The sequence below is a fragment of the Macaca thibetana genome, chromosome 5 (genome assembly GCF_024542745.1).
Source record: "Macaca thibetana thibetana isolate TM-01 chromosome 5, ASM2454274v1, whole genome shotgun sequence".
NCBI classification, from domain to species: domain Eukaryota; kingdom Metazoa; phylum Chordata; class Mammalia; order Primates; family Cercopithecidae; genus Macaca; species Macaca thibetana.
The window spans coordinates 39,739,599-39,763,301 of NC_065582.1; the positions used below are offsets into that span (position 1 = coordinate 39,739,599).

At 38.5% G+C, this 23,703-nt stretch overlaps 1 protein-coding gene across 3 annotated transcripts in view; it reads right to left on the minus strand.

Moving 5' to 3' along the window:
• The window catches only part of RPS3A (ribosomal protein S3A), a 1,130,248-nt gene that overhangs the window by 1,026,946 nt on the left and 79,599 nt on the right, over window positions 1-23,703 (minus strand). The window contains exon 1 of one of the 3 annotated variants that reach the window (XM_050791188.1): window positions 9,325-9,328. The exons of the other annotated variants lie outside the window; for them this stretch is intronic. The gene's annotated coding sequence lies outside the window, so the exon portion shown is untranslated. Of the gene's footprint in view, window positions 1-9,324; window positions 9,329-23,703 lie in introns of those variants that run through there. 3 annotated transcript variants of the gene reach the window in all.

The following is a 23,703-nucleotide window of genomic DNA, read 5'->3' on the forward strand; positions in this document are numbered from 1 at the left end:
TGCTATAGAGAAAGCATCCAAGAGAGCACAAGGTGGAAGACACAATGTGTGTTATGATATAGCCTTGGAAGTCATACACTGTTATTCCCACAATATCCTGTAGGTTACACAAGTCAGCCCTGTTTGATGTGGGAGGAGACTACACTAGGGTGTGACTAGAAGTCAGCAATTATTGGGGTCATCTTGCAGACTGGTACCACGGGTTTCAGTCTTTCAGTCTTTAGAACACTAACACACACTTCCTCACTCAAAGATCCCTGATAAGAGATTTGTCCCTTCTTATATAGTGAATACAATTATACAATATGCCAGTGTTTTTAACTCAAGGTGGATTAAAGACTTAAATGTAAAACCAAAAACCATAAAAACCCTAGAAGAAAACCTAGGCAGTATCATTCAGGACATAGGCCTGGGTGAAGACTTCATGGTGAAAACACCAAAAGCAATTGAGACAAACGGCAAAATTGATAAATAGGATCTAATTAAACTAAAGAGCTTCTGCACAGCAAAAGAAACTATCACCAGAGTAAACAGGCAACCTACAGAATGGGAGAAAATTTTTGCAGTCTACCCATCTGACAAAGGTCTAATATCCAGAATTTACAAGGAACTTAAATTTACAAGATAAAAACAACCCCATCAAAAAGTGGGGAAAAGATATAAGCAGACGCTTTTCGAAAGAAGACATTTACGTGGCCAACAGACACATGAGAAAAAGCTCAACATCACTGATCATTAGAGATATGCAAATAAAAACCACAATGAGATACCATTTCATGGCAGTCAGAATGGTGATTATTAAAAAGTCAAGAAACAGTAGATGCTGGCGAGGCTGTGGAGAAATAGGAACACTTCTACACTGTTGGTGGGAAAGTAAATTAGTTCAGTCATTGTGGAAGACAATATGACGATTCCTTAAGGATCTAGAACCAGAAATACTATTTGACCCAGAAATCCCATTACTGGGTATATACCCAAAGGAATATGAATCATTCTACTGTAAAGACACATGCACATGTATGTTTACTGCAGCACTATTTACAATAGCAGTCATGGAACCAACCCAAATGCCCGTCAATGATAGACTGCATAAAGAAAATGTGGCACATACACACCATGGAATACTATGCTGCCATAAAAAAGAATGAGATCATGTCCTTTGCAGGGATGTGGATGAAGCTAGAAGCCATCATTCTTAGCAGACTAACACAGGGACAGAAAGCCAAACACCACATGTTCTCACCCATAAGCAGAAGTTGAACAATGAGAACACATGGACACAGGGAGGGGAACAACACACACCAGGGCCTATTGAAGTATGTGGTACAAGGGGAGGGAACTTAGAAGACAGGTCAATAAGTGCAACAAACCACCTTGGCACACATATACACGTATACATTTGCACATTCTGCACATGTAACCTGGAACTTAAAAAAAAATTAAAATAGGCCAATATTTTAACATTATTCCCTAACATTATATCCTTAAGTTAAAGAAAGGTTACTACTTTTCAACAGGGGTGGGGGGGAAAAGAGAAAGCATTTCCAAAGGTGTTACTTAGTTAAAAAATGTTTTTGTGATCCTACTCTCCACATTTGTTTTCTTGAAGAATCTTATTTGTGATCCTCTTATAAGAATTGAGATGCAATCACTTTTCATAAGGTATTTATGAATGAATATGATATAAAGACCCAGTTGGTCAACATTTGAAGATTTGTTGAGGTAGGAAAAAATCAGTTTCAGTGTTCAAATTCTAATGCAAACAAAATTTGGAGGTTCTAGGTAGACAACTAGTACTTAACTTGGCTTACTTCATGATTTTCAATTTATAGAACCAAAGCAGATTTTCTCCTTTCGTGCAGTTGCAGAATTTGCAGAGTAAGATATTTTAACTGGCATTTTCTTTGTTGAGATACTCATTTTTTTCTAATGAAGAAATGCCATCTGATTATTAATCATTGGTCCTTCCAGAGATGGTCTAATTCTCTTAGGTGGTGACAAGTTCCACCAACTCTGTCTGCCACACCCTGATTTAAGGAGCTTCTTCAGGAAGGGCTGGCCACAGATGCCTCTTTACTATCTGGAAGCCCACTTTAACCTTAGATGGCTCTTGGTTGTAAAAAGCGTTGTTAGAAAAACCTTCTTTTTAACTCCCCTTAACCTAACACTTACTTGAATAAAAACTTTTGTGCCAAGTATTTTTAAAATGGCTTCATTTTTCTGCTAAAGGCAATTCGAGAATTTCAGTCCAAAAACTCAACTCCCCTTTTTGTGTGATTAGAAATGACCCCTTTTTGCTTTTTATTTATAATACTTATAAGTCTTGGAATATCTAGTGGATGTGAAAATTTTGTTGGCAGTATGCAAGAAGGGTCTTCTACAAACCATTTGGGGCAGAGAAGCTCAACTGGGCATAAAGGAAAATAAATTGTTCTCTTTGTTCTCTACACTTCTTTTTGTATCACACACCTGTAATACAATTTTAGAGCTGCTTTTAGTCAGGTAGTAATTCCGTCTCCGGCTTACTCCCTCAACCCCACTCTGCCTTGACTAAGAAATATAATGCAAATTTTTATCTAGCATAGTTTGTTTAAATGATACTTTATTAAATATTTCATTATGGGTCTTTACATAAGAAACTTGCCTTGAACATTTCCTGTTTTTTGCCTCATGCTACTTCATTTCTCAAATGCTATGGCTAGTCTTCACTTTTGGCAAGAGACTTCTATTTTTAAAGGCAGTTTTCCAGTGACTCCATTACTTATTACATAAAGGATGCCTCCGAATCTTTCAGACTGCATTGTGCTGAGACATTTTGCTGTCTCATGTTTTCATTCCTGTTCACTATGTGCCAAGCATTTCTCCCAGAAGTAAAAAATGATGAAATAACTAAACTACTTTAAGTGAGAGCACCTGGTGACTATAGAGTTAAAATTTTGAAACTAAGCATGACTCTCATTTCATAGTCTTATTAATTGTAAGTTCTAGTGCTTTCTGTTAAGCTTTAATGAGAAAGGGTATAAGGTAAGGCAGTTCAGAAAGAGACTCTCCATCTCTACCCCATAATCTGTACCTAGACTGGAAAAAAGGCTCAAACTGTTTTCCCAATAGTTGTTCTGCCTTTGGAGCTTGTTGTCCTTTTCACCCCTGATTTTTGTAGCACTTTACATAGATATTAATGGTTTCTTCACAAATAAGTGAGGGAATAATTGAAACTACCTTTTCAGCTTCAAAAAATTTAATGTACCTGTTTGGTTAATTCTTTCAGAAAATCTAAATTTTGGACGGTGGCTCATGCCTGTAGTCCCAACACTTTGGGAGGCAGAAGTGGGAGGATCACTTGGACCCAGGAGTTCAAGACCAGCCTGGGCAACATAGGAAGACTCCCATCTCTACAAAACATTAAAAAAAAAAAAATTAGCCCGGCGCAGTGGTGCATGCCTATAGTCCCAGCTACTGCAGAGGCTGAGCATAAGCTCAGGAGGTCAAGGCTACAGTGAGCTGTGATTGTGCAGCTGCACTCCAGCCTGGATGACAGAGTGATGAGACCCTGTTTTTGAAAAAAAGAAAAATCATAAGTTTAATTTTTAAATGAAAATATCAGAAGAATTGAAGAAAATAGTCAAATATGCATGCTTTAAATATATATGGCACACAACTACTGTTTTTTTCATGAGAAAATTCTGATTGTTTCTATGGTATATTTAACTTCCACAAAGTGTCTAGGACAAAAACTCCATACATATAATGTGAATTTATATGTCAAGTACATTTTATGTATTCAAAATTCTATTTTTATTTTGTCATTTGCCAGTTCAGATGCAACCATTGCTGATGAAAAATAACAACTTTAAAATCATATAGCAACTTTATTCTTAGGAATTTGAATTTGTTCCTCTAAATCTTCCTAAGAAGAAAATCTGTGCAGCTAGTAAAATTCATACTTTCCAGATGAGGAAATCTAGGCATAAAAGTGAAAGATCATGAAAAGTACCAAGTACTCTCATTTTGTTTCTGTAGGATGGAATTTCCCAAACTCAATATAAAATTTAATCTTTAAATCTAGGCTTTTTGCTTCATTTAAAATTTAAAAAAATTATTTTTGTTAAAATTGATGATGATTTTAGTGGTTTGCTCCTCTCGGTAGTACCTTCAATGTCTATACAAATACTGAATGTGACAAACTATGTTCATGTCATTCTACATATCAGATTAGAACAATGATGGTCAAGAGTACTTAAAGGATAATAAATATTTAATAATGATTAATAAGTAGTTATGACCTAGTTAAGGAAACAGATTATAGACAAGGAAATAAGAAAGTTTAAGTAGCAGAGATAGAAATTGCCTCCAGGGTATGCTCACTCTAGAAAATGTTCACTTCAAGCTTTCAAAGTTCATTAATCACAAAAATATCCGTCTCTTCAGGAGTTATAGCTTAAAATTAATGATTTTTTAATTTACAGTAAGTTTATATTGCAAATTAGCTGGTTATTTTAGGACAAATGTTCTGTACACCCTACACATATTTGAAATATTCAAATGTTAAAATAATATATATATCTTATTAATGGGAATAAGGATCTACTCAGACTTTAACCAACACTCCTTAGCAAATCTGTACTCATTTGGCTAAGTATTTAGTTTTTTTTTTGTTTTTTAGTTTTTCATTGGTACTTCCCAGAATCCTGTCCCCCTATCTGAAATAACTAATTGATCATGATTTACCATTTGTATGAAAGATACAGCACAAACACTGTGTGTGTGAATATATATATATATGTATCTGATATTAAACACGTAAGGCAAAGAGATATCTGCATGTGATTACCTGATTGTTTTCATCTTAATGTAGCTGATATGTTCATCTTTAATAACTTGGTCATGATATAAAGCTACATTTCATTTTAGTATTAAAATTAATTATAATTATTATTTATTATTATTACTATAATAATAATATTTTTCTCCTTGGGCTTTCTCCCTTTAGTGATAAGCCCATGAACCCCTAGAATCTTAGTTAGTTCAAAATCTTAGCCAATATCCTCATGAAGAAAAATCTCTAAAAAGAGTTAGTCCTCCAGGGACCTCTGTTTCAGCTCTTCTGACCAATGCAAGCGCTGGAACTGTAGGCCCAAAAACAGTTTCAGAAGGTATAGAGAAGGAAGGCTTTTCCCCAACCCCCACCGAAACAAATAAATAAAGTCATCGTGCCAGCTTACTATACATCTGCTAACTGGGAAGAAAAATCTGTTCCAAGGTGTTTATCTTCTTTACCACTTAGATATGGAATGATTGGTTTTGGCCTTTAGGTTATAGAATTACAAATACATAGAATATAGGGAATGTTGAAGTAATTACAAGTAATTCTCCTTTAAATTCTTACTTGTTTAAAAAGACTATCTTAATGTCTTCAGCGTTCTCAGATTTCTTTAATAGACCTGGCACAGCCAGAATATGTAAACAATAAGTCCCATAACAGTATGGAAATACCACAGACCACTATTAATAGCCTAGTTGTTTTTCTTGGAGTTGTTCTGAAACTACCTACTTCATTTCATGTAGTTTAGCAGCTTGGTCACACAATTCAGTGGGAAATTCTGAAAGTAACTTGGATTGGTACGTGAGGGAAGGCCAGCAGAGAAATGCAATATGGCAGCCCTGATCTGTCTCTACACACAACTGCTTTATATTTTAATTAATCTTAATTCAAACAGTGTCTAAACTTTTGCTGTTAGACCTGTTGTTTGAATGGATGATAAAATTAGTCACCTTTTCTTTATTGCTGGTATGGTCAAAGACTTTCCCTAGAGCAAAAGTTTTACCCTAACGTGGGTTTTGTTAGGGGTGATAAAAAGTTTTTGCTAAAGTTAATTTAAATTCCTCTAAGAAGAAACTGTGGTCAATCCCCAGATCTCTTTCAGTGTGTGATCCAATGCAAGATTTTCCAAGATGATGTATAATGAAATGCATCTCCATTCAATAACAGCAAAATTTAGTGTAATAGAATTACTAGTAAGGTTGCTGTTGCTTTTTTTAAAACAATCTCACATTGACAAGAAAAGATGCAAGTTCAGTACAAAGAATTTTTTTGATGAATCATTTGAGAATAAATTCCCAACAACATAATGTCTTACCAACCCTAAATAATTTATTGTATTTTTTTAAATAAATAAGAACATTCTTCTACACAACATGATATAACTGTCAAAGTTAGGAAATTAACATCCATAAACCACCACCAGCTAAACTTGAGAACCCATTCAAATGTTGCCATGTCTCAACAACATGCTTTTCAGCAAAAGAATCCAGTCCACAATCACGGTTTGTGCTTGTCATGTCTCTTTAGTCTCCTTTAGCCTAGAACATTTCCTTAGTCTTTCCTAGGCTCTCATGACCTTGACACATTTGAGGGCTACAGGCCAGTTATTTTGTAGAATTTTTCAGTTTTAGGTTTGTCTGATTTTCCCTCAGAATTAGATTTAAGTTAGATTTAAGCATTTTGGTAGAAATATCACAGAATTGATGCTATGTTCTTACTGCATCATATCAGGCGTGGCTTAATTTCAGTTTGTCTCATCGTTAATATTCCCTTTGTCCCTGCCAAGCTTCTTCACTGTAAAGCTACACTTTTTCCCTTTGTGATTAGTACCTACTTTGTAGGAAGGCATTTTGAAACTTATGTAAATATCTTATTCTTCTCCAGATTTTCTTTCTTTTTCTTTTCTTTTCTTTCTTTTTTCTTTTTCTTTTTCTTTTTTTTTTCCTTTTTTTTTTTTTTTTTTTGAGACAGGGCCTCACTCTGTTGACCAGGCTGGAATTCAGTGACATGATCTTGGCTCACTGCAGCCTCTGCCTCCCGGACTCAAGCAATTCTCCCACCTCAGCCTCCCAAGTAACTGGGACTACAGGTGCATGCCACCACACCCTGCTAATTTTTGTATTTTTTGTAGAGGCAGGGTTTCGTCATGTTGGCCAGGCTGGTCTGGAACTCCTGAGCTCAAGCAATCCGCCTGCATCGGTCTCCCAAAGTGCTGGGATTACAGGTGTGAGCCACTGCACCCAACCCTTCCTAAGATTTTCAATGTATTCATTTAGTTTATCAGTTTGGATTCAGGGTATCCTATTCAGTTACTATCATTATTTATTTTGATACTCAAAATATTCCCAATTTGACCAGTGGATCTGAGCTGACTCCTATGTGCTTTTTTTGTTGCCCTCATCATTTTTGAGCATATCCTTATTTTTGGTGATAGGCTCTGGACTCACGTTGTACTTAGCGCTGGACTCTGTTATTTCTCTTTCTTTTATTGGAGAATATTTAGGAACCAAGATTTCAGCAATAGATACACCCATTGCTGTTGGGTTACAAATCCTCATCCTTGCAGTGGACAGAACTAGTGAATATCTGTATGTGTAAATATACACATATACCTTGATAGCCACCAGTTCATACCACAGCCACCTCCCTCACATCCCACTCAGACCCTGACACCCTGGGTTGGGCTGCCTCCTGGCATGGGTGCTGTCCGCATCCTCCTGGTACTTGGATACCACACTGGGCAGCCTCCCATGCATCACTCCTCCTTGCCCTACTTGGGCGCTGATGCCCCTCAAGGTCAACCCTCCTATGCAGTGCCCTTCTCACCTCACCCAGGCTCCAACATACCCTGCCAACTGCCACTGCTTAACCTGAATGCCTCCCTTGCCCCAGCTCAGGGTCTGATGCCCTACTCAACCCCCTAACCCTATGGCTACCCACTCCCACCACTGGAAGAGATGCCTAGTTTGCTTGGCCCCACCTAACGGCTTTAGGATTGAATTGTTTTGAAAAGGAAAGAGGAAGAGCTAAATTTTGTTCTTAAAGTTTGCAATTGGTATCATGCCCTGATTGGCTATTAGTAGCATGCCCTGATTTTTACTCTGGTGAAATATCCTCTGTCCTTTCGAGTACATGTGTTTTCATTAAGATTGACTTCACCCACTGCTCCAGGGTGAGCACATGACTCAATCCTGGCCAGTTAACTGCATTCTCCTGGCTACAGTGACTATTATTTGTTTTTTTGTTTGTTTTTGTTTGTTTTTTGTGGGGGATTTTTTTTTCTTCACTTTGTTGCTTAGATGAAAAACTCATGTATTCATACATGACTTATTTTTCTCATACTCCACATCCAACTCATCTGCAAGTTGTCCTTTTTCAAAACATACTCCAGATATAACCATTTCTCTCTTACCTCTGTCACATGTTTGTACCTACTTACAGAGGTGGCCGATTCCAAGCCACCCCATCTTGCACCTGGCCTCCTTCCTACCTCTGGTCCTGTTCCGCTCTAGGGTGTGGTTTTCTAACTGCTTCAAGTGACCCTTGTTGTTGACTAGGCACAGTAGCCAAAGTGAGTCTTTTAAAACTTGGAGACAGAGAGTTTCCTCTGGTCAACAGCCTGCATCGGCTTCTTAGTCCAACTGCATTGCTATAAAAGAATATCTGAGGCTGGGTAAGTTTTATTTTTCACAGAGGCTAATTTGTCTCATGGTTCTGAGGCTGTACAAGAAGAATGGTACTGGCATCTGCAGCTGATGAGGACCTCGGACTGCTTCTATTCATGGCAGAAGGCAAAGGGGAGCCAGTGAGTAGAGAGAGATCACACAGCAAGAAAGAGGGAGTGAGAGAGGAGGAGTTGCTGGACTCTTTTTAATAATTAGTTCTCATGTGAACTAATAGAGCAAAAACTCACTACTTACTGAAAAGACAGCATCAAGCCGTTCATGAGTGATCCACTCCCATGACCCAAACACCTCTCACTAAGCCCCACCTTCAACACTGGGGATAAAATTTCAACATGGATTTGGAAGGGACAAATGTTCCATCTATATCACCCTCCTCTTATACTCAGAACAAAATTTAATGACTTCATACACTGGTCAGCCAGGGCCTGTACCGCAACCAGGATTGCCTAAAGAACTTAGAAAACTACAAAGCCACTCTGATTTTATTGACCTGGATGGGACCTGGACACTGGTTTCTTTGAAAAACTTCCCAGTCGTTCGAAAATGCAGCCAGAGCTGAGACTTGCCTACATGATCTGGTCTTGGCTATCTGTCAGGCCTCGTATGTTATTACTCTTTATCACTCACTGCAGTCACCCAGACCTCCATGTGGTTCCTTAAGCATGCTATGCAGGATCTCACCACAGGGTGTTGCGTTGCTGGATGCAATGACTTCTGACCCAAACTACCTGAAGGTAGGCCAAGCTTCCCTGGCTGAGGGCACAGTCCTCCATGAGACTGCCCTCACTTCAAATAGCAGCAGCAAGCTCAGAGGTTCCCCGGCCATCTGCACTTCTGACCCACCAGCTACAATTCAGGAGTTTACACCATCTCTTAAGGTTTGATAATCTAGTAGAATGACCGACGCAATTCTGGAAAGCAGTATAGCCATGATTACAGGTTTATTGTACCAAAAAGGATACAAACAAGGACCAGCCAAAAGAAGAGGTGCATAGGGTGAGATCTGGGAGGGTCTCTGGCTTTTATGTCCTCTCCCTGCAGAGTTAGGATGCATCACCCTTCCAGCACATTGATGTGTAGCATATGCACAAAATGTCATTTAACAGGGAAGCTCATTCAAGTTTCGTTGTCCTGAGTTTTAATTAGGGTTTCATTATATAAGCATGCTAGATTGAATTATTTGCCATATAATTGAATTCGACCTTCAGCCCATCTTCCTTCCCTGGAGGTTAGGCTGATATCATATGGCTCAAATCCCCAGCCCTCTAATCACATGGTGATCTTTTTGGCATGGTCAGCTCCCATCATGAATTATCTCCTTAGTATGGACTACCTAAGAGACCACCATGAATAACAGAAACACTCCTATTACTCAGTAAATTCCACGGATTTAAAGGTTACCTCCCAGGAGCCAGGGATAAAGGGCCACCAAATTCTTGAGTATGTAACACTATATAAGGACATATCTGACCAGATCTACCCTGGACGTTTTGTTTACAAATGTAACAAAACTTACTTGCTCAATCCAGGTTGAGTTGCATTTTTGTCATCACCAAGAATCCTTTGTGACACACAAATCAATTGATTTTCCCCCATGTCTTTCCTCTTTAGTTCATCTTGTACATAATTGTGGGGCAAATCCTTCTTCATAATGACATTTCTGATCTTGTCACCCCTTTGTTAAAAAACCTGCCAACAATGAGTTACCTAAGATGTCTTTCTTTATCTAGTAGTCTAAAATATTTAGTCTGATATTCAAGACCTGCATAATATGGTTCAAATTTTTTTAATCTTCTGCAATTAATCCTTGTATATACATGTTAACCAGAATGAATTACACTTACTTTTTCTCAAATGTCTTTTGCATTTTCCCACCCTGTGCCTTTGTTAGATTATTTTGTTTACTTGGAATGCCCAGCCCTTCTTTCTATTTGTCACGTTATACTCATTTATCTCGTCCATGATTTTTTCTGTAATAATCCCAGCTCGAAGTAATCTTTCACTATAAATTCTTCATCAGTGAGTACTTTCTACTTCTCTAATGATACCTGTCACATCTTGCATATTAATATTTGTCCTTTTTTGATATTTGAACACAAATTATGTTAATTAAATCAATATTTAATGAGCTCTAACAATGTTCTAAGAATACAAATATGAATAACTGTTTTGTGCTCCAAGGCAACCAGGTATTTGGTAAAAGAGAAAAATATATCTTTTATCAATACTTTGTATCAATCTGCCATTCTCTCCATATATTTTGTTTCCCATACCCTGTCTCTTCTCTCCTTCTGGAATTCCTGTTAGATGTAAGCTGGACCTTTCAATCTATTCCCCATGCCTTTTCATATGTTCTATTTATCTATCTCTACCTTACTCAGCTATAGATAAATAGAACTTTATCTTTCAAATCAGCCTTCAAGTTTACTAATGCCTTCTTCAACTAGTCTAATATGCTGCTTAACCAATTTATCCATGGTAAATTTAAATGGCTATTCATTTCCAGAAGTTTGAATTATTTCTCTTAAATTTTTATCTTTTTTCACAGTGAATTGCCATTTGTTTTTTTAATGCCTTTTATATTTCAAAAATCTAAAACACATACTTTAATCATGGTCCTTTAGATTGTTTTCCTATGTATCAAGTTTTGAGATGGAATGACTTACCTGAGTCTCTGTTAAGTATTCTTTGTGAATTTTTACATTGAGCTCCCCTTTGGTGAGGCTTATTTTTGTCTCTGGTCATCTCATGCTGCATGGGTGATGAAGTTTGGCATTGGCATCCTTCAGTGTCCCAGAGGCAGCACTGGCCCAGGACCATGATAATTTCTAGGCACGGGGTTTCTTTCAGAAACAGGTAAATTCAGACTATACACCAAGGAAAGCAACAGGCTTGGAACATTTTTTTTCTCACAAAAGACTTATTTTTCCCCCAAACATATTTAATTGTCGTCTTTTTGATCTCGTTGGCTGAGATTTTTAGTACTCTTTGGGAGGCATTAAAGCTTTTGAGGGGCCTAGCTTTATATAGACGTCTCAGTTCCTGGTCTCTGCTCAGGTGAGGATAAGAGGCCTTCTGTACCTGGTGGGCATTAAAATCCTAGTCGTTACCAAATCAGTACCACTGCTTCCATTCACCTCCCAAAGTTGTCGCAGCCTCACTTCTTATATTTATCAGTCTGGCTTTTAATTCCCTCTGTGTTTCTGGCCCTCTGGCCCTTGGGGACTCCTTTTTTTTCTGGACAGTTCAGCTAAAAATTAACTCTTTTTTTTTGGCTATTTTAAACCCAATGTTCCTAAGGGCTTATAGTTTTCATAGTAGCTTAGTCTACCATGTTGCTGAAACCAGAAGAAAAAGTGATATGTGTCCAACAACATAATATCTACCCCACAAGATACTTACCATAATAGGGAATTGAAAAAATCCTATGGAAATTCAGAAAAGGTAGTAATTATTTGTGATTGAGGACTTGAGAAAGACTTAATGGAATAACAGTTGAGTCGGGCTTTGAAAAATGGGTATATTTTAACGTGAAGAGGGAGAAGAGTTGAGTACCTGGTGGAGGAAATCCCAAATAAGGAATGAGCGATCATGAAGATGCTTGTCAGTTTGTGAAGTAGATTATAGTCCTATGTGGTTGGACTTACATGTAGCCTTATTGAAGGCCATCTTTGGGGAATGTGTAAGACCTTGCTTACATACAAGGTCTCTCATGGTGCTTTGTGTGTCATACATGCTAGATATTTACCAGGCGAACAAATACACGTGAAAGAATGTCACCAAGAAAAGGAGTGGAGACTGAGTATGCAGAATAATACTCAACCTCACTGTGTCTCAGTATTTTCACCTAAAAACAAGAGAGTAAAAAGGTAAGACTCTTAAAACTACTTTTGGTTTTACTCTTCTGTAATAACAATTTCTATAACTTAATACCAATCCTAATTAGTTCCAATTTAAGCAAGGAAAACATGTAGATAATGTTTTGTTAACAGTAAATGGATTTGGTTGTCTATCTGTCATAGAGAAAGAGAGTGAAATGTAGTCTTGAAAAATGCTGTATAATCTGTTGTTCAGAACAAAGAGAATCAGGTTGATCCATTACAGGGCTATTCTTTTATAACCTATTCAAAGTTGCTGCTATTCTGGGCTTAAAAAAAGAGACACTGCTTAGCAGTTCCCTTTTAAGATTCCAGTTTTCAAGAGCTTTCTCTGTATGGAGCCTTCAGTTTCTAAAAATAATCAAAATAGGAAGATTTCTCCTTGGAGGAAACATTTAGCAACAACAACCACAAAAGTTTAAAAGGGAAATTCATTATCCAACAAGAGGAAGGAGAAAAATCTAGCTTCCTTCCATTAAAAAAAAGTATTTTACTTGCTGAGTTTTCTAAAAGTTCCTTAGATTAAGAAGGAAAACGGAAAAGCCAAAAATATTACAGTTTGTGTTTGAAAGGAGTGAACAACCAACCATCACTACATCATTTAAGAATATATTTTTTAAAAAGCATAAAAGAAAAAAGCTATTATGGTTCATTTTTATGTTGTCCACAATGCATTTATTCATTGATTCATTCCTTTGTCTATTAAATATTTGTTGAGCATCTAATATGTGTCAGATGTTGTGCCAGGCACTCAGCTGGAGATGTGACTTGACTTTAAGTAGCTCCATAGTGGTCCCTCAGCATGGTAACCTCAGTCTTTTATTGTATGTGGTAGACACTGTGGACCGGCTAATTCCATTTGTAGTTCATCATTCTTCTGGTATGTTTTTCTCTACTGCAGAGTTTGGAAAGGTGAAGATTTCATTTCCCAAGACAGTTTTTCCAATTTGGTATACTTGCATGAAATCTGGGATGCAAAAGTGAAGTGGAGCCTATTTTCCTGACTTTTGCCTGATTTCATTGGCAAACAAAGTCATGAACTGTGAAATTTTCTGGTAGTAATGTTATTGTGTCTATTCTCCAGCTCCTTGTGGAGAGGAAGCTGAAGGCCACATTCAGCTTCTTGATTCCCACTTCCTAATTTCTTCATTACAGCTATGACCATGTGTTCTCGAACCCAATTGTTCCAGTGGTGGCCTCAGATGAATAGTGACTTGGTTCTAAGGAGTAGATCTAGGATTCATTTCTAGAGACCAAGCTCTGTCAGGGATTTTCTTAACAATGAATTCCATGTGTTAAATCTTTTTCCATTTAAAATATGAGGGGTGGTTTTTCTTTGCTACATTGAATCATGCCCAGTACACCCTCTAATGTTATTTAGGATATTAGAACTCTTAGAGATGCAGTGTTTTGGGCCATTTTTGTTATATCTGATCCTTATATATATTCAGTTTGTCTTTTGTTACCAAATATTGCAATGAAAATTAAATATATATATATATATATATATATACAAACACACATATTAGGTGGTCACTGGAATTTGCAATATGCCACAAAGTTTAAGAGCACATGCTCCCAGTCAGAAAACTTCAGGTTCCCCAAGAGAATGTGAGCTTCTCGAGAATAGGAACTTTGGTTTACCATGGATACCCCGGGTTCTAGAATAGTGCCCAACACAAAATAGCCAGACATGGTGGTGGGCACCTGCAATCCCAGGTACTTGGGAAGCTGAGGCATGAGAATTGCTTGAACCTGGGAGGCAGAGGTTGCTATCAGCTGAGATCGCACCACTGCACTCTAGCCTGGGTGACAGAGTGAAACTCCATGTCAGAAAAAAAAATTCTCTTGAATGAATTATTTCCAATTCCTCCTCTAACACGTACTAGCTGAATTATACACCCTCCTTGGGGAAGCCAGGTTCCATGCCTGGTGGTACTATACTTTACCAGAGGCGAAACTTCTGTGGCTCTAAGCTAGGTCAGGCATGGGTCCCAGGGCTGATATAGGTCCTGTCGTTATGGGTGTAATGGAGATTATGTTGAAGCCTGGCCTTCCCTCAAGGCAGATGTGGGATAGCTCGGGGAGTTGGGAAATGAATGGCAGTGGCTAGGATTCTTTATTGAGAAAGCAGGTAGAGCCAAGCAAATCTGAGGAGTCTAACACACCCATTTGTATTCACGTGTGGGACATCATTAGTCAGATGTACAGTTCTTCTGCCAGCCTAGCCTAGCAAAAATACAATGTTTTCATTCCTTGATGAGAGGAGTGTTTATGTATCTACTGATGATCACCTGATTGCCATTGCTCAGTCACAAATGTTATTCCAAAGAGACAAATTTTTTTTCATCAGCTAAAATAGCTTCCTGGCATGACGTTGAGTAAGAGTTTACAGTGTGACAAACAAATGGATCCCATATTAGTCATGTGACTTGAACAAGTTTTCAGACTTCTCTAAGCTTCAGTTTCCTAATAGGCCAAAGGGAGAAAGTAATAGCAGATAGTTGTAAAGATTAAATTTATGTATGCAAAACACAGAGTCTCCCCTGTCTTCTCCATTAAAAATGTACCCAGTAATTAGTACTCTCCTCCCCTTCCTCTCCAAGGATTTCTATTCATTCCCTGAAATGTATCTCATTGCTTTGTGTAGTACGTGATTCATTTGGGATTCTCACGCATTATTCACTGAGCAGCTACTACTGAAAAACATTGGGAATAGAAGCTATGGAGCACACAAAGATGAATAATAAATAATTATTTGTGATGCAGTAATAAATATAATAGTAGTTAGTTGAGTTACCCGAAATTGCTGTTTTTATAGGTCAAAAGTGGCCTACTTGTTCCAATATCATAGAGTGCAGCTTTACTGTTGGTGTGCTTCCAATCCAGTGATAAACCCATAAGTACCTTAGGAAGTATTACAACAGAATTACATGCTGCTGCAGCTTGAATGCCTCCTTTAAAACTCATGTTGAAATTTAATTGCAATTATGATGGCATTAAGAGGTGGGATCTTAGAGTTGGTCAGGAGGGCTCTGTCCTCATGAACGGATTAATGCCCTTATTACAGGGATGAGTGAGTTATCGAGGGAGTGGGCCGCTGATAAGAGGATGAGTTCAGCCAGATTTCCTCTGTCTTGTGTGCTCTGCTCACTTGCCCTCTACCATCTATCTTCTGCCATGGGACAGCACAGCAGGAAGGTTCTCATCAGAGGCCATCACCAGGCTCTTGGACTTGCCAGCCTCCACAATCATGAACCAAATAAATTTCTGTTGTTTATAAATTACCTAATCTCTAGTATTCTCTTATAGCAGCAGAAAATGGACTAACCAGTTTCCCTGCATCCATTGTCACATGACCCATACTGGCTAAATGACACTATCTGCCCAAGGTACAAATGTCTTCTCTGTCCTGGGATAGTTTCTTCCTGGGTTTAAACTCCTACCTAGTTCCTATAGAAGTGAGCCCCAATGCTGCCTCACATCCCAGAATTCACATAATAGGGAAACTTTGATAGACTTGGGCTGTTCATGGTTTGATTTTTAGCCACTTGCTGTAGTCCTTCCTGCAGAATCCACCCTAGCCTGTTCTATGCCTGCTTTGCTTCTGACCTACTTGCTCATTTCCCCATATTCTGCCTTTTTTGGAACTATCTTATGGGTCACACTGGACATGAGTTAATTTTTCCTTTATTTACAACAGCTTGGAGTGGCTTGGGTAAAAGTTGATTTCATATGACTGAATGTGAAGATTCTACATTTCAGAGTCTCTCTCCATCTCCTCCTGCATTTCATACAGTGTTTCTGCCCAGTTCTTCATGTAAGCGTGCATGGGTTCAGCTAACAAATAGTTATCCCAGACACAGCTGAGGATATAGTGAAAACAAGACAGACAAGCTCTATGCTGTAATGGAGCCTACATTTTAATATGCAGAAAAACAATAAAGGGTAAGAGATATTAACAAAAAGCAAAAGGCATGTAGAGCAAAAGGGTGAGGCCGGGTGAATGGCATACCATGTCAGATGAGGTGATGAGGTGGTAAAAGGAGGGTCTCGGAGGCGGTGACATCTGACAGACATAAATGGCAAAAAGAGACCAACTAGGTGATGCTCTGGAGGGAACAATACTATAGATGGAAAGACAGCAAATGCAAGAAATCTGAAACAAAAATGAGCCTGATATGTAGAAGGAAGAGAAAGAAGCCCAATGTAGCTGAAGTGTAGCCAGAAGTGGGGAGGGAGGTATGAGCTGAGGACCGAGAGGTAGGCAGGGTCTACATCTCAAAGAGTCTTGCAAGCCATTTGATTTGATTCTTAGCAAAATTGGAAGCCAGTGAAGTGTCTTCTGCTGGTTTACGTTTTTAAAAGCCAGTAAAAGTGAAAGCTGGTAAATCAGTTAGTTAGGTGGTATCTTAGTTTGTAGGGGCTGCTCTGACAAAATACCACAGACTACATGGCTGATAAACAACAGAAACTTATTTGTCATAGTTCTGGAGCATGGAAAGTCCAAGATGAAGGCACTGTCAGGGTTGGCATCCAGTGAGGGCCTGTTTCCTGGTGCACAAATGGTGCCTTCCTGCTGGATCCTCACATGGTAGAAGGGGTGAATGAGCTCTCTGGGGCCTCTTTGATAAGGGCACTCATCTCATTCCTGAGGGCTCTGCTCCATAACCTAATCACCTTCCAAAGGACCCACCTTCTAATACCATCACTTTGGGATAGAATTTCAACATAAGAATTTGGGGGAAACATGAACATTCAGTTCATTGCAGGCAGTTAGTTCCACACTCCAGGTGAAAAATGGTGTTGGTTTGGAACTTTGCACCGGGGTAGCAGCAGTGGAGGTAGAGAGAAGTGGGCAGATTTGGAATGTGTTTTAGAAGTGGAACTAACAGCATTCTACTTGTGAATTGAATGTCTGAGGGTGGAAGAAGAACCAGAGCCAAGATTATTGGTGTTAAGGCTTGAGCAACTCTGTGTGGATGGTTATTCATTTACAGAGCTAGGGAAATCTGAATAGCAGTTGCTTATTCTGATTTTATTTAGAAATCAAGAGTGTCATTTTGAACAGCCTGCATTTGAGATCCAATGGGTAGGTGTTAAGTAGACATTTGTAAACATAGCTATCTGCTCAGAGGAGAGGTCGGGCTGGTGATATGCTTTTAGGAGTCGTTAGAATGTAGATGATATTTAAAGCTGCAGGTTATATATGTTCACTTGGAGGGAGTATGTCGTCAAAGAAGAGGGCAGAGAAGAAGCAACCAGCAAAGAAGACAGAAGGAATAGGCAAGAGGTTGCAGGGAAATCAGGAGAATGTGAGTAGTAAGGCCAAGAGGGGGAAGGTCTCAAGAGGGAAGGGCTGGTAAAGGGTGCCATGTGCTGCTCAGAAGCAAAAACATATGAAGATGGAAGCATTTCATTAACGTGGCAATTTGGAAGTTGGTGACTTTGACAAGAATAGTTTCAGGGGAGTGGAGGCGGTTGAATACTGAGTGAAGTAAGTGTGAGGAGCATGAATATCAACTACTCTCCTTTTCTGACAAGTGTTGCTGTGTGTGAAGGCGTGGAAAAGACACTAGTTGCCTTCTTAACATCCATCTTCCCCTTTTATCTAGAAGCAGAGCCTCACATTTTTTTTTCCTAGACTTTGCTGTCTAGACTTCATTTCCAGCCACCCCTGTGGCCATATATGACCAGGTGCTTGACATCGTGTTTCGGGCAGGTTTCTTAAATGGTAGCGATTCACCTGGGAGGAGTCCTACTTTTGCCCTTCCCTTCTTTCTTTTTCCTACTGCTTGGAATGTGTCGTGTGATGACTAGCACCACAAAAGCAGCCATTCTGGGCCATGAAGTAACTTAGAGCATGACATCCAAATCCAATGCAGTGGGAAAAAAATGATAGAAGGATCCGGGTGTCTGATAACTCAATGGATCACCTACATTTGGACTTCTTTAATATGAGAGAAGAAACACTTGCATTATTCTCCACTTGCCCCCACTTTTAACCACATCTATTCCTAAATAATGCAGAATCAAAGCAGAGAAGTGGGCATTAGGTTGGATAGGTACAAGGTCAATATATTTTGTCAATTTTTAAGTTGAATGATTCAATGAGTAGGAATTCAATACTATAATCTTTAAGAAAATTCCACTGTTCTTTAACATACCTAGTATAAAATGCCATTCAAATTTTCATTTCTAAATTTAAATGTAGTGTATCGGTCAGGGTTCTTGTTTGCAAAAATTAGAAACTGACTCTGGCTGATATAAGCAGAAAAGGAACTGACTCAAGGCAATCGGTGCCTAATTGAATTGTGATGGCTAGAAAGTCAGACTTGCACAATAGGCAGTACCCAGGACCACGTATAAGAATTATGCCACAGAATCAACTGCTGGCAAATGAACTCTGGATGTTCCTTCTGTCTGCACCAGTCCTGGAGGCTGGGGACTGTTGCCAAACAGATTATTCCCCACCCCCTTTCTTTCTGTCATAAATGTCTGATTCAAAATCTGCAACGGGGCATCTGATTGATAGAACTTTCTTCATTTGCTTTTCCCGGAGCTGCAGGGGTATTTGAGAAAGCAACCATCTGGCCTAGGCTTCTAGAACGAGAAGTGCCTCCCACACAGACCTATATGGGGGTTCACATGCTAGGTGGACAAAAACAATCATTAAAAACATCAGTAAATATCTATTATGTTTAGTTTCTCAAATACAACTTCTAGTATTTATTTTTAAAACAAGTCAGTGACCTTGGTAATTTCAATAAGGAGGTTTTACTTGTTGTTGTTTTTTTGGTTTTGTTTTTGTTTTTTGAGAGAGTCTCACTCTGTCACCCAGGTTGGAGTGTAGTGAGTGGTGCGATCTCAGCTCACTGCAACCTCAACCTTCTGGGCTCAAGTGATTCTCCTGCCTCAGCCTCCCGAGTAGCTGGGACTACAGGTGTCCACCACCATGCCCAGCTACATTTTGTATTTTTAGTAGAGATAGGCTTTCTCCATGTTGACCAGGTTAGTCTCAAACTCCTGGCCTCAAGAAATCCTCCAGCCTTGGCATCCCTAAGTGCTGGGATTACAGGCATGAGCCACCGTGCCTGGCCCCTTAATATGGAGTTTTAAAGTATATTTGGATTATGTACAGAAAGATAAAATGTTTGAAACGGTATAAATTTCTAAAATGTATAGAAAAAGTTGAAGAAGATACATTTGGGTGGTAAACTTAGCTTCTGGATCATAAGAGCTACTACTGAGATAAGGTAGGAAAATATGAAAGTTCAATAACTATTTCAGCACCATACTTACCTAATTTTTAATTTTAACGTGAATTTTAAAATTTCATAAGACAAGAATATCCTTGTGTATGTGTCTTTTGAGTGCAGGTTAACGTCCACAGCAGGGGAGAACAATTGGGAATTCATCCATTGTCTTTTGTGAACTTTTTTAGCATGAACAATTTATCATTTGTTGAGTACTTAATATGTGCTTGGCACTGTATGGGGCACACACATTTTCCTATTTAGCCCTTACAATAATCTATCAGGTCATCCCCCTCTACAGATAAGAACATTGAGGCCCAGAGAAGCCAAGTAACTTGTGAAAGTTCTCGAAGCTAGTAAAAGCCAAAGGACTTTGATTGTGGTGTAGTGAGGGTAAATGTGAACAACTCAGCAAAGAACAGCCATAGGGCACTGAAGAAAGCCCAAAGTCTTGTGAAGCTTAATTCATATCAAGGATGATTCCAAGTTATGCATTATCTTGGGAGACTAGATGCTAGCTAGATTCCTACATGACTTAGGTAATTGTCTGTATGATTTAGTATGTTAGATGGAACATAAGAACAACAGATTTGATTTGACAGTTTGTTCTGTTGAAATATTTGCATCTCTGTGTTGGTAAATGTGACGACTTTCACATAATTCAAGCTGTAAATCTATTTATAAATAGTGGCTTTGGACCAAATTTTCTAGATTGCATGTTTACGCTAACAAAATTTATCCATTTACTTTATGAGTAGGTGACACAATTAGTAGAATAAATAATCGAATTTCTAGTTTAAGTAGAATACTGTCTAAACTGATTTAAATTAGTCATTTAAATGCAAGTTGAGGGGACATGCTGACATCTCATTTTGTGTAAGTGTATATATATATATCTGATTGTAAATATGATATAACCTTCATGTTCACATTTTTGTTGTTTTACAGTAGAAACTAATAATGAATGAATCATCGTACTGGATAGTGTTACCATCATGAATTTTTAAAAAGCCATTTTTCAAAGGAAATAAACAAGACAGAAATACATTAATTCTTGTTTCAGCATGACATGAGGAAGAATTCTTACTGTTTGACAAATTGAAAAACAAATGATCTTTGGAGAGATAAAAATGAAATTTGTAACCTTCTAAGAGGATGTAGGGTTTTTCTTCCCTCTCCTTTTTTTCTTCTCTACTCATGCCTCAGATTTTCTGCTTTCATTCATTTGCCACCGTGAACTCTATTGAAAGTGACTTTCCCCTTTCTTCTCTTAATAGAGAGAAGAACTGGAGGTTACTAAGCCTCTGGGGGTTCTCTGTGTCTTGAGCTAGAGAAGAGATTCCTTTTTTGTTTGTTTGTTTGTTTGAGACAGAGCCTCACTCTGCTGCCCAGGCTGGAGTGCAGTGGCCGGATCTCAGCTCACTGCAAGCTCCGCCTCCCGGGTTCACGCCATTCTCCTGCCTCAGCCTCCCTAGTAGCTGGGACTACAGGCGCCCGCCACCTCGCCCGGCTAGTTTTTTGTATTTTTTAGTAGAGACGGGGTTTCACCGGGTTAGCCAGGATGGTCTCGATCTTCTGACCTCGTGATCTGCCCGTCTCGGCCTCCCAAAGTGCTGGGATTACAGGCTTGAGCCACCGCGCCCGGCCGAGAAGAGGTTCTTTACTTGTTACCTGTAAAGGCTTCAGTGGGTTTATGGAGCCCCTGAAATCACATCCAAAATGTTGAGTGTAGGGATGTGTGAGTGTTTTTGTGGGAAGAGTTCCCCTAGTTTTCATCATTGACTCAGAGGATGCTGTGACTCTGAAAGGGTAACAAACATTGCTCTGAGAAAGAAAAAGCCTGTTTGAATTGCAGTCCAGTCACCTGAGGGCCAAAGCAGTCACACTGGCTTTAAATCAAAAAGGTTGTTTGAGAGAAGATGCAGGGTTGGAGTCAACATGCTATTGCTTGTTATTATAAATAACAAATATATTGCTTTTGAGTATTGTACCATAAATAATGCATTTAAAAATAACTTTATTGTTTCCAAATCACTTTTATCTATATTTACTCATTTAAAAAATCACAATAATCGTCTACTAAGGCTAGATATTATGATTACTGTTGTCCTCATTTTAGAGCTAAGCTCTAGATGATTGAAAGATTCAGAGATGAGCTCCTCTCTCATAAATGATTGGCCTCGAAGTGGGTATCTGCCTTGAACTGGGTCGGAGGATCTTCTATGAGAATTTAGAATTGTGACCAAAACCCAAACTGTCTGCCCCACAGGGCTCTGAGATGTTTGTCTTCTACCTATTATAATTAGCAAGCCATAGAAAGATGAGGAGGAGGAGGAGGAGAAAAAGGAGGAGAAGGAAGCGGGGGCAGGGATGTGTGTGTGTGTGTGTGTGTGTGTGGAGAGAGAGAGAGAGAGAGAGAGAGAGAGAGAGAGAGAGAGAGAGAGAGAACTGCTGTGGAGTCCCGTGTTCAGAGTTCAGACTTTATAGCTGCACTTAGTTTTCTGAGACAGGCATCTCTCACAGCATCTGTGAGAGAGCTTGGAGTATACGTTGGATAGACTAAAGAAGACATTTTAAATTTTTGTTGAAATGTAGTGCTTGAAAATGAAGTAAAGAGCTTATTAAATATAACTCCGATGGAAGTAGGGCTTCCACTTGACCCAGTGTCTGCAAGAATCATAAAGCAGCACATAAAAAGTAATCTAAAAGGAATTCCTATCTTTCTTGGGTTTCTTAAGTATCAATTCGTAAACCCTAGGAACATTTGTTTAAAAACCACTTTTATCTGATTCCTAGTTCCCCAGTCCTATTTTGGAACTACTCAGAGGACACATTGAAAAAATTCTCCCTTCCACTCCAACAGGCATGGATTTATGTCTCGTTCCCACTCTGTTTCTTCGTTTTTTCCTGTCTTTCCTCTCCTATTCTTTCTTCTCATTATCTTCACTGTCCAGCACGAAAATGTGGAAACTTGGGAGAAGGGTATGGAGGGAAGAGAAGTTTTGAGAGAAACCGGTAATATTTGCATATTAAGAAATATCATCCCTACCATATAGATTAGTAAATTTCCTTTATTTTTCCTAAACTGATATGAGTTGGTTCCTATCATTTCTAAAAAAGGATCTTAAGTAAGATGTTAATGGAGATAGTGGTAGAATTGGGGTGAGAACAATATCTGGCCTTTTGACTTAAAATCTATTGCTCCTTTTAACCTCCCTCGCTATGTTTGCATAGACTTCTGACAGAAATGAGGATTAAAGAGTGGATACTTTAAAAACGTTTTTGTATTTATTAGTTTATGAGCTCCCTGAGAGCAGGCATTACGTCTGTCTTATTTATTTCTGTATTTTTTTGTGCCAAGCACATTGCTGATATGTAAAAAATTGTTGATGCTAAATAAATGGATTAATCAATGAAAGAATTAATGAAGCCTCCCTCTTCAGTTGTTTTTTAAAATACTGTAATCTTATTTACATTTATGGAGTACCTTGACAGAAAATTATAATAGATAAACTATATAATTACCATTGCTATTAAATTTATGTTGCCTTTTAGGATAAAAATTAAATTTCTGATAATTTTTTATTGTAGTGCCTGTTTTTTTCCCCCCTTTGGTAAATTAAATTTCTGATAATTTTTTATTGTAGTGCCTGTTTTTTTCCCCCCTTTGGTTTATATCACAAGGGAAACTTTTCCAATTAACTGTGATTTCTGTTGAAAGCTTTTTACTCAAAAAGGGCAATCAGTCTTATCTTCAAGTTAAGGCTTTTGTGTTACATGTTAACCCACAAGGGAGGGAAGCTAATTTTGCTAATCAGAAACAGCTCCGTTTACATGGCTCAGGCCTAAAAAATGTGGGATGGAATAGGAGCATGGGAAAGAATTGATGAAACAATATTTCAAGTCATGTTTTCTACATACATTGTGATGAATCTATATTGGCGTTACAATGAATACAAATCATAATTGACTTGGTTGAAAACCTGATGAGTGTATTGTATCATAATGAGAATAGTATTGGGCTGTGGAAAAACCTTGACTTTCTGTTCTTATAGCCCAAC